The sequence below is a fragment of the Microtus ochrogaster genome, chromosome 1 (genome assembly GCF_000317375.1).
Source record: "Microtus ochrogaster isolate Prairie Vole_2 chromosome 1, MicOch1.0, whole genome shotgun sequence".
NCBI classification, from domain to species: domain Eukaryota; kingdom Metazoa; phylum Chordata; class Mammalia; order Rodentia; family Cricetidae; genus Microtus; species Microtus ochrogaster.
The window spans coordinates 63,238,881-63,249,734 of NC_022009.1; positions in this window are offsets into that span (position 1 = coordinate 63,238,881).

The following is a 10,854-nucleotide window of genomic DNA, read 5'->3' on the forward strand; positions in this document are numbered from 1 at the left end:
GAGAGAGAGAGAGAGAGAGAGAGAGAGAGAGAGAGAGAGAGAGAGAGAGAGAGAGAGACAGAGAGACACACAGAGAGAAACAGAGACAGTGACAGTGACAGATACAGGAACAAGTACATAAGTATACATCATGCATGCACACACACACACACACACACACACACACTAAAAAAGAAAGAATAAACAAAAAAGGAGTGGAGAGTATATCAAGTCAAAAACAAGAAAGAAATCAGTAGTTATAGCTTAATTTTGACAAACAAAAATAGCTGAATGGGATAGTCTGTTAGACAATCTCTAAGTATGGAAAATAAAGAATATTCTAAGATAAAAGGAAGGAGAGGCAAGCTGCTTTGTATAAACTTAATCCTTCTCTGAGCTAATACCAAAGCTCTAAGAAGAAAGCAGTCCAAATCTGGGGTACAAATCTTGCAGGCAGAGTGGTAGCAAGCATTAAGGTGTTGGAACAGGAATAAATGCAGTGTGTTTTAGAGCAAAGAAGACTAGAAGACAATGAGTAAAATGAGCAATGGGGGAGATGGGGGGGACGAGACGCATCTAACTGGGAGGGAAAATAATTGCCATTCAAGACTGCAACACGACTTCTAAGGTTCCAGGGTGCAAAGAAAAATCAAGCCATGTCATATTTGTATTTTATGTTGTGGTTTCCTCTGGTTCTGCCTTTTCCACCCATTTAGTCCCGCCTGCTGCTCATGCCGTGTAGACTGGATTCTACTAAACAGAGAGCTCTTCTGGCTCATCTATCTAAGTCTACTGCATGCTGGAGGATTATCCCATTACCACATACATCATGCCCCATCCCATGTCTAGCTCCCCTGCCTCATTTCACTTTGCACACTATGAACTTCTTCATCGTGGTTTCCTAAAGTGTGGTAACGTATAATCTGTCACCGGGTTGGGACACTAAAGATGGGTAGAAATGATAATTAGGCTGGCTGGGCACGGTTCTATTATTAGTAAGGACTATGGTTTTTTTTAAGAGTTGAGGGTTAATTGCTAATAACTGTATGCAGTGTTTTCCCTCAAGATGTTTTCTATGATAGTAATTAACTGAGCAGCTGGGAGAGGAGACATTAACCATTTGTCTTCACAGTAGCCCTCACTGGGGACTTTTTCCATAGCCCCTGCACATGGCTTTCCCAGTTGTTAGATAGGTACTCTAAGAGGCAACAGAAAAACATATGAGACGCTACACTTTGAAGACAACTGAACATTAGGATGTTATTTTTCTTTTTGGAAGGACTCTCTCCTGTGTGTTGAGTAGAACCTGAGAAGCCCAGAACATCTTTGAGATAGATCAATTTATTTTTTATGTGCGTATTTCTTTGTATCTTCCCACACATAACAAAATCCCAACGTGGTGATTGTGCCTGCAACCTGAGCATCCTAAATCTGCAGCTGTTTATCTGTTCACAGATCATAGATGGTCCCACTGGTTGCTCTGAGAAATGTGACGGTACAAACTTTAGAAGCTACCTCACCGGGCAGCCTACTTTCTCTTCTTGCTACCAGAACTCTGGTGTTTCTTGGCCTTCTGCCTTCTTGGATTTGGTGTCCTGGGTTTTCCTCTTGGTTACTGTTGTTGGTGAACACTCTCTGCTTTTCCTGTCCCGGGCCCAAGATCAGATGCAAAATGATACCTGACACTAGGTTCTTCTTACCACTTCTGTTCTTGCATTGACTCCATCTCTGTCAAATCCTTTTCTACACAGTGCAAAGAACAGTAGCTTTTGTGGGTGCAAGGCATTCATGTTCTCTTGCAAGGAATATTTTAATTAACCCATTAAAAAAATACCTAGACTCCAAACAGACACTAAGTACAGGAAAGAACTTAGAAGACAAAGGGAGGCTTTTAGGAAATGGCTAGGTATGAAAGAATTCCTTATCTTCCTGTCAGCTGAGCTTGTATTGTTTATATGCCATTGCTTGTTTTAAGCCTTTTTAGCCAGAAGCAAGAATTTCTTTTTCTTAATAGTACCTCCTTTTCTTTAAATCCATAAAAGCCTTGAGCATTTGGTTTGATTTACTGGAATCCCTCAGAAGCCTCAAAAACTGGACCTCTGGCAAATCAAGCAGGTTGAAGTTTACTTCCCCTCCCCCGAGATGGACCTGGACCTTAACCCCTTGCTCTACACTTGGTGTTAGCTCCACAGAACTCCTCACAGACACGCACTGTAGTGGTCACCAGTGTGGTTCTCTAGCACAGACCATAGATCACACTCCTGAAAGTAAAGCCTGTAGATCTTGATGGTCACACAGGTCCTGAGTGTTCTAAGACAGATAAGGTTGTAGCGCCAAACTCTTCATTTAAAAAACTGGATGACTCACCCAGAATCTAAGCCATTGGCTCCAGCAATGCTGGAAACTAGTCAAGAAAACTGTAAATCAGGTGGAGCCTGCGATCTGATGGAGAAAGATCAGCAGTTACTGTGGTAAAGTGTAAACAGAGAGTGTTCATTTCCCAGCCACTCAGACCTGAATAATCACACTGAAACTATATTAATTACAACAGTGCTTGGCCTATTAGCTCAGGCTTCTCATTAACTAACTCTTACATCCTAAATTAACCCATTTCCATGAGGCTGTGGCTTACTGGTAAGGATCTGGCATCTGTCTCCTTCAGCAGCAACATGGCATCTCTCTGCCTACTTACTCTCTCTACATATCTCTGTTAGAATTTCTCACTTAGCTTTGCTTTGCTAAGCCATTGGCCAAAACAGCTTTATTCATCAACCAACAAGGCAACACATATACAGAAGGACATCCCACATCAGTAAAGGTCCTCTGGGAAGTATGAGGTGGTAGTCACCAGAGCTAGGTAGAGATCCAAGAAAAAGCAATGGATAACCAGATGTCTTCATGGGGCCAAGTCTCTTTAAGTGTGGAGGAGGCAGCTGTTTTGTATCAAACACCTTGACAGCTATGATGCCTAGCAGGAAAAGGGTTTTATAAGTCCTTTCCAGCCTACTGTTGAACCAGTTTTTAAAATACTCTGCAAAGCATGAATCAAAATAGAAATTGAATCAAAACTGTCAGCTCTCACATTCTAAAGAACTGAGGTGAGTTCTGTATTCACCCTCCCATTTTTCTTCCACAACAGCCTCCTACCAATCATGAAGAATAAAAAGGAAGTAAACTCCAGTATTCCCAATGATCAGCCTAAATCCCAATGACCTAACAATTAAAGTAAAGTAAAACCCAGCATTCCCTGTCCACTTGCCAATGAACTTCAGGAAATCCAAGTTTATTGTTTCAAGGTAAAATGCAAATGTTGATACTTTATTGTCTATTTTTCCCACCTAAATTTAGCTTGAGCTATTGGAGATGATACACATAAGCTGACTATAGTGGCTTATGCCTAAAATCTTAGCCTTCGAAAGAGTAACTGAAACAGGAAGGTTTGGGGTTTTAGACCAGTCTGCCCTGAACCCACTAGGTAGTATCAACCATACCTTTTAAAATCATCTGTATCTTTCAAAGCACCTGAGAGTGTTTGATTAGGCACTATTGAATAAGTAACATGTTTTAACTAAAATGAAATTTTCTAAAAGCCAACTTAAGAAACTGTATAACCAATTAGCTTCATTTGCTGTGGTTAACATTCTGGTTAACAGACGAGAGAGAGAGAGAGACAGAGAGAGAGAGAGAGAGAGAGAGAGAGAGAGAGAGAGAGAGAGAGAGAGAGATTCTTCCTTTAGTTAAAATATAAACACCATCCTACCTAAGAAATGAATCAAGGAAAAGTGTTAGAATGTGGCAAATCCTTTGAAAGCAAGAAGACATATTAAGGTTTTTCTGTAATTCAGGAGCCTCTTCTGCCAATACGGCGAAGAAAGTAGAAATTACGCTACGTTAAAGCTTGTCTTGGCCCAATTATAGGATGAGAATGAGGCACCCATGGAACGGTTCCAGGATAAGTTTCAAATCATCTTGAATCCAGCTATTTGGTCCTTATTAGGGCTTCAGGGGACAGCCAAGTATTACATTTAATTCATTATCTTGTTCTGGAAACGCTAGTGAGGCTGCTGCACAAATTGAAAGCAGCATTTACACAACCTAATACCTACGGTATCTTTCCAATTTATCTTCCAGGCATTATCACCTCCCACTGTGCCTCCTTGAATGTTTGACATGTGGCCTGAATTCTCATTTTATAGGATGATAGCTACTCACCCTGAAGAGCACAGTGGAGAAAATGGCCCTACATTAAAGTACTGGAAATGCTACCTGAAATACATTTTAAAAGATTTGAAAATAGCTCCACTACCGTGGCAGAAGTTGTGTTATGATCTTGCCTTCTGGGCACCCCGTTCTTCCTGGGTCGAAGCTGCGGTATTGTTGACTTAATTCTTTGGTATTTGGCTGGTATCCAGCAGACAGGTAGAAAATCACAATGTAGTGATTGTCACATGCCACCCCCACTAGTGAAACATTCAAAGCAACTGGTTCTATTTGCCATTGTTCTTTAAAAACCGTATGTTTGTCTTTGTGATATGAAAGTAAATGGAGCATGTCAAAATTCAGGACTGGACAATGTTCTCTTAGCAAAGGAGGAGGGATGAGACAGGAAGAAATGTTGCCCACATGCAGAGTGACTTCTAATAGTTTATTGATCTCTCTGTTAGCATCCCCTTCTGGAGTAAGTGTTAACAAAACCCTGCGAGGGTGTGAAATCCCAGAGTGCTTTACGTGACTAGACACCGGTGACAGGGAACAATGTATTGACACCCACATTTCCAACAATGGCACACCAAGTGGTTGTCCTAATGCTTTATATTGATATAAAACCTTTCTTCTGAAAAGCACAGAGCATTTCCTTGGAAATGCACTATTGAGATTTTTAACAAGTAGGCACTGCATAGAGCCCGAGTACACAGTGCACTAAGCTGAGATAAAACCTGAAGTTCCCTGCTTCCCAATCTAGTCTTGCAAAGGCATAATCAATAGAGGTCCTTTCAGCTTACAAAAGTGCCAACAATGATCCATTCTGTCTGCGGACGACGAGGAAAAGGTTGTATTTTAGAGACGCTTATAAGGTGTCTAGTATAAATTTAAAAATCAATTGTATAGGAATTCCAGGGACTTTATCTTTCAGCTAAGGATTGAAATCTGTTTTGTTATCCCAGAGAAGGATAATATGAAGACTAAAGAAGTGTCAATAAAATAGATATATTCTAGTCGCTATGCAAAATATTCTAAAAACCAAGCATACTCTTTATTCAGAATGTCTCACTGAATTTTTAGCCACAGACAATTTTACCAGTTTTTAAAAGCGATATAAAGGTTCACTGTATTGAGAAATATTCAACAAACTTTATTTTTTTTTTTTTTTGGTTTTTTCGAGACAGGGTTTCTCTGTGGCTTTGGAGCCTGTCCTGGAACTAGCTCTGTAGACCAGGCTGGTCTCGAACTCACAGAGATCCGCCTGCCTCTGCCTCCCGAGTGCTGGGATTAAAGGCGTGTGCCACCATCGCCCGGCTTCAACAAACTTTAAAATATATATTAAATAAAAATAGTTATTTGCATTAGTAATGATATATCTTTCTTTTTATTATAATATTTTTAGACTTAGCAACATGTGGTTTTTAATATAAATTCTGTCAATAGATATAATTAATCACTAGATATAACAACGGATCTTAAAAGATTAATACTCCATAGGGGCACAAAGGAAGGGGACACTGACTGATTGAAATGCAAAGGACACTGGTTAGGCCCTCAACAGTTTTGCTGAGTCACCTCTAATGTTATATGAGTTGAGGCCTAACCACTGTGTTACCCTTCTCTGTTCCTTTTAGACATAGCTTCTCTTTTATTCCTCCCGACCACCTCTTCCTACAGGAAGCAGTTCCCAGCATCGCACTGAAATTTCCTGTGGACTCTTGAGGGTACTTGCCTTCCATCGCTTCTGCCAAGATGCATGGTGATTTAAACAATACCCACCACTAGAAATCTCTCTATCCTTTAAATGGAAGTTTTGCAAAGGGACCTAGGACAAAGCATTCAAGATATAGGCACAGATGGGGCTGGTGAGATGGCTCAGTGGTTAAGAGCACTGACGGCTCCTCCAGAGGACCGGGGTTCAATTCCCAGCCCCCACATGGCAGCTCGCAGCCGTCTGTAGCTCCAGTTCAAGAGAATTTGACATCGTTATACCAATGTGCATGAAATAAAGTTAACTAAAGTTTAAAAAAAAGATACAGGCACAGATAGCAGCGGAGAGGAGGGAAAATGGAGGGTGATGGGGTAGATATGATCAAAGTGTGTGATAACTGGTACACTTATGAAAAATGTCATAATGAAACTCATTCTTTTATAAATATACACTAATAAGAAGTAGAAAAACATTGAAAGGGAGGGAAAATGTACACATTTCCCTTAGACTTAAATGATCCTCATCTAGCAGAATCATAAGACATCTTTTCTTTTTGAACATATACACACATTCTCTTTCATTTGGAACAGTCTTGTGTTTGGTTAACAACCGCTCTGTTTGCTGCTGTTGAGGGAACCGAAGTGCCATTAACACATATTAAAGTACCATTGATTCCATTAGTGCTGACAAGCACTAAATCCCAATTTCTTTTAAATAAGCATTAAAACAAATGCAGACGTCCTTTATTAACAAGCACCATGCTGAGTAACCCTTATTGCAATTGTTTAATATGAGAAATGTCTTAAAGACTAAGCTCGGATCTCATGGAGACAAGATGCCAGAAGTTGGGCACAATGAAGAACAAGTAATGGAATTCGTATGAATTTGCTTCACACTCAAGAGCCTATGAAGATGACATTTAAACCACTTGCAGTAGAATAATAGTCACTATTCTGCTTCTGAAGTAAAACTGTATCAGAGGTACAGTTATCCAGTTCCACAACCATGATGAACAGTGAACTTGGACCTAGGAGGATGGACAAATGGACAGGTCTCAGATGGACTTCCGCTCTGTGGCTTCTGCATATGATTGCTGGAATTAGGTGCCTTCAGACACCTGGGACACTTACCTAAAGATCAATTGCAAAGAGAAGCCAATTAGGTACCTGTGCTCCTGGCTTTCTTAAAAAGGTGTCCATTCTACAGAATTTTTCAAGAACAAGGGAACTTAGAAAACTTTAAGGAAACTCTCTAGAGCAAAATCTGTGGTGAAAACAAATATGTTTCATTGTGTTTGTGTTAATTTCATCCCTGAGAACTATTTTATTCTTTTTTTCTACTTTTCATTTCTTTGCCTATTTCAGCGTGAATTTTTCTACTCGTACATAGTCCTTGCAATGTATTTTTAATAATATTTAAAATTAAAATGAAGACACCAAAGACAAACGTGAAAAATATTACTTTGTTTACTACTTATTCTGCAGAAATTGGAACAGTGTCTACTATATAGGGGACGATAAATACTTCTTGAATACAAAAGATGATAGAGACAGATATTAGGAAGTGGATGGGTTAGCAGGTAGAGCCACAAAGAGTTGTAAACAGTATGGGAAAGAAGGAAAGGAAAAGGGTGTGGAAGGAAGGGAGGGACGGAGGGAGGAGATACACAATACTACCGAGGGACTTACTAGAATCTATGAATGCTGTTGTGAGCTGTAAAACTTTCGCCGCTGGATAATGTGTTTGAACACTTGGTCCCTAGGTGGAGATCTGGATGAAGTGAGTCTCTGGAAGTGGGCCTTGAGAAGAAGAGCTCAGGACCTTTCTCCCATCCTGAACTGTCTCTTGCTGGTGCAGCAGAGAGAAGGTGCCTCCCTACCCCACCCCCCACACACACATGTCTACTGTCACGAGCGCTCTCATGCCTTTCACACCATGATAGACTGTATTGTCATAAACTATAAGCCAAAATGAATCCTTCCTCTTTTAAGTTGCTTAAGTCTAAGCAATAGGACAGGTAACCAGCATAGATAATTACAGAACCAGAAACTGAATTGCTGCAAATAACAATAGCAGGAATATTTCTATACTATTTATTATATTTCTATAATATTCCCCTTAGCTCTGATAGTCTTATCACAGAGTCATCGGGGAATCCAAAACGAATGTGAATATTGTGCAGCGTTCTTCTCCAAAGAGGCATGAAATAAGGGAATACTCCACATTACAAATTCTAACAACCCTGTTCCCTCAAACTGAATGAAGACTGAATCGAATCATGGCGTGTGATTCTTTGCCTTGTTTTCTAGAGTCGCTGCTTCCAGAATTCCTGGGGTAGGAATACCAGGGTAAAAAACAAGGGCCTAGTGGAAGATGCCGCTGGAGTCATGTGCTGGTTAGCTTTCGGTATCAGCTTGCCACAGCCTAGAATCAACTGGGAAGAGACCTTCAATTGTAGAAATGTTAAGATCAGGTCAACCTGTGGGCATATCTCACAGGAATTGTCTTGACTGTTAATTGGTGTAGGACAACTCAGTCCATGGTGGGTGGCACCATTTCATGGCCTCGATCCTGAAACACATAGGGCCAAAGAATGCTGGATGAGAGCAAGAGAGCACGTTAGTTGAGTGTAGCCATCCAAGGCACACTCACTTCTCTTAGATCTTGACTGTGGCTCCGATGTGGCCAGCTGTTTCAGGTTCCTGCTGCTATGACTTCCCTGAAATTACGGGCAGCAACCTGGAAATGGAAGCTAAGCATATCCCTTCTTCCTCAAAGTTGAAGCTGCTCTTGGTCCGGTGTTTTAGGACAGCAATTGAACTGAAACTTGGATAAACAGAACTCGGTTTCAATGATATGACTTTTGAACCACAACTTACAATTGCTAGAGGAGCTGGAATCCATGTGAAATATCAAATATGAGCAAGCAGACATCTGTACCAGCGTAAATAAATGCAATGCAGATATAAAGGAATATTTACAACTTTAATGATAAACTTACAGAACCTAGGTTCCCGCGTAGCCCAGGAGGTAGGAAAGAAAAGGGAAGGGCCGCCTCCCGGGCGCCCAATTTATCCCTACGCATTCGCCCGAAGCAAACCCGCCCCCTAAAGGGGGCTGGCTTAACTCTACAGACATCCTGAGAGGGGAGGGTGTAAGCAAACAGAAGAGTCACACACCTGACAGTTATTGGGGCATTTACTGTCCAGAATGGCTTAGACATAGCGGAATACACAGTAATGTCCGTGACACCCCCCCCCCAAAAGCCTCTAATGGATGACTTGCTCATATACTCAAATGTCACTACTGTGTGGAATCAGCAGTGTAGCAAGACGTTTCCGCCAACTTCTGCAGGGGGCTAGAGTATGTATATTCCTTCCTAGGTTACTTCACTAAGAACACTACTGCAGGGAGACGGTTTCCTGGTGGTTCAGGTGAATGCTGCAGGCAAAAAGAGTGGGAGAGTGGAACATGAGATTTATCATCTACGCCACAGTACCACAGCTTGCAGTCAACTCTTTCAGGACACTTGGGTAGCATTTTACTAAAATTTCTTTAGCAAGCCTGTCTCTAGACACTCCCTGTGAGCCCATCATCATTGTCAGAATCTGTCTGCCTTCTAGAAGAACTTTTGAAAACCGTTTGAGCCTGTTCTCTTTAGGAAAAATAATGACTCATTATATTTGCTTCCTACATGTAGAGATATTCTGAAACATGTTATTGTTGGACAAGAGGCTTGGAAGCTGAACGGTACTACTGAATTTTTAGAACATCTTTTTCATCTGTCAAGATCTTAGCCATGTGAGATACTCACTTATATAGCTCCCTAAATTCTAATTTCTTCTCTGGGGCATAAAAATCTTCATTTCAAATACTATATTGAGTAGATATAGAAAGAATGAACAGCTTTGTCTTTTCCCTGAATTTAGTGGAAATGCTTTAAGGTTTTCTCCATTTAGTTTGATGTTGGCTACTTGCTTGCTATAAACTGCCTTTATTATATTTAGGTATTCCCCTGATCTCCCCAAGACTTTTTATCATGAAAGGGTATTGGATTTTGTGAAAGGTTTTTTTCAGCATCTAATGAGACAATAGTATGACGCTTTTTTTTTTTCAGTTTCTATGGTGGATTACACGGACAGTTTTCCATATGTTGAACCATCACCAAATCACTGGGATGAAGCCCACTTGACCATGGGGCATGACCTTTTCGATGTGTTCTTGGATTTGGTTTGTGAATATTTTATTGAGTATTTTTTGCATCAATGTTCATGAGGGAGACTGGTCTGTAATTCTCTTCCTTTGTTGAGTCTTTGTTTAGTTTGGTATCTGGGTGACTGTGGCCTCATAAAATGAATTTGACATATTCCTTCTGTTCCTGTTTTGTGGAATAATTTGAGGAGTATTAAATAATTTGAAGCTGTAGTTTTAGCAATAAGATGGCTGAAAGAGATCAAAAAGATACGAATCAGAAAGGAAAAAGTCAAAGTATCACTGTTGGCAGATGATATGTTAGTATGCATAAGCAACCCAAAAAATTCTACCAGGAAACTCCTTCAACTGATAAACACCCTCACCAATGTGGCTGGATACAAAATTAACTCAAAAAATCAGTAGCTACCCTATACAGATGATAAACTGATAAATGGTTGAGAAAGAAATCAGGGACAAAACACCCTTCACAACATAAAATATCTTGGTGTAACTCTAACCAAGCAAACGAGTGACAAATGTAACAAGAACTTCAAGTTTTTGAAGAAAGAAATTGGAGAAGGTATCAGAAGATGGAAAGACCTCCCATTTTCAAGGACTGGTAGGACTAACATAGTAAAAATGGCCTTTTACCAAAAGCAATCTATGGATTCAGCAAAATAATTCTCATCAAAATTACAACAACTTTTTTACAGACCTTGAAAGGATTCACCTTGCTACTTAGCTTCTCTGGAATCATGAACTATAGG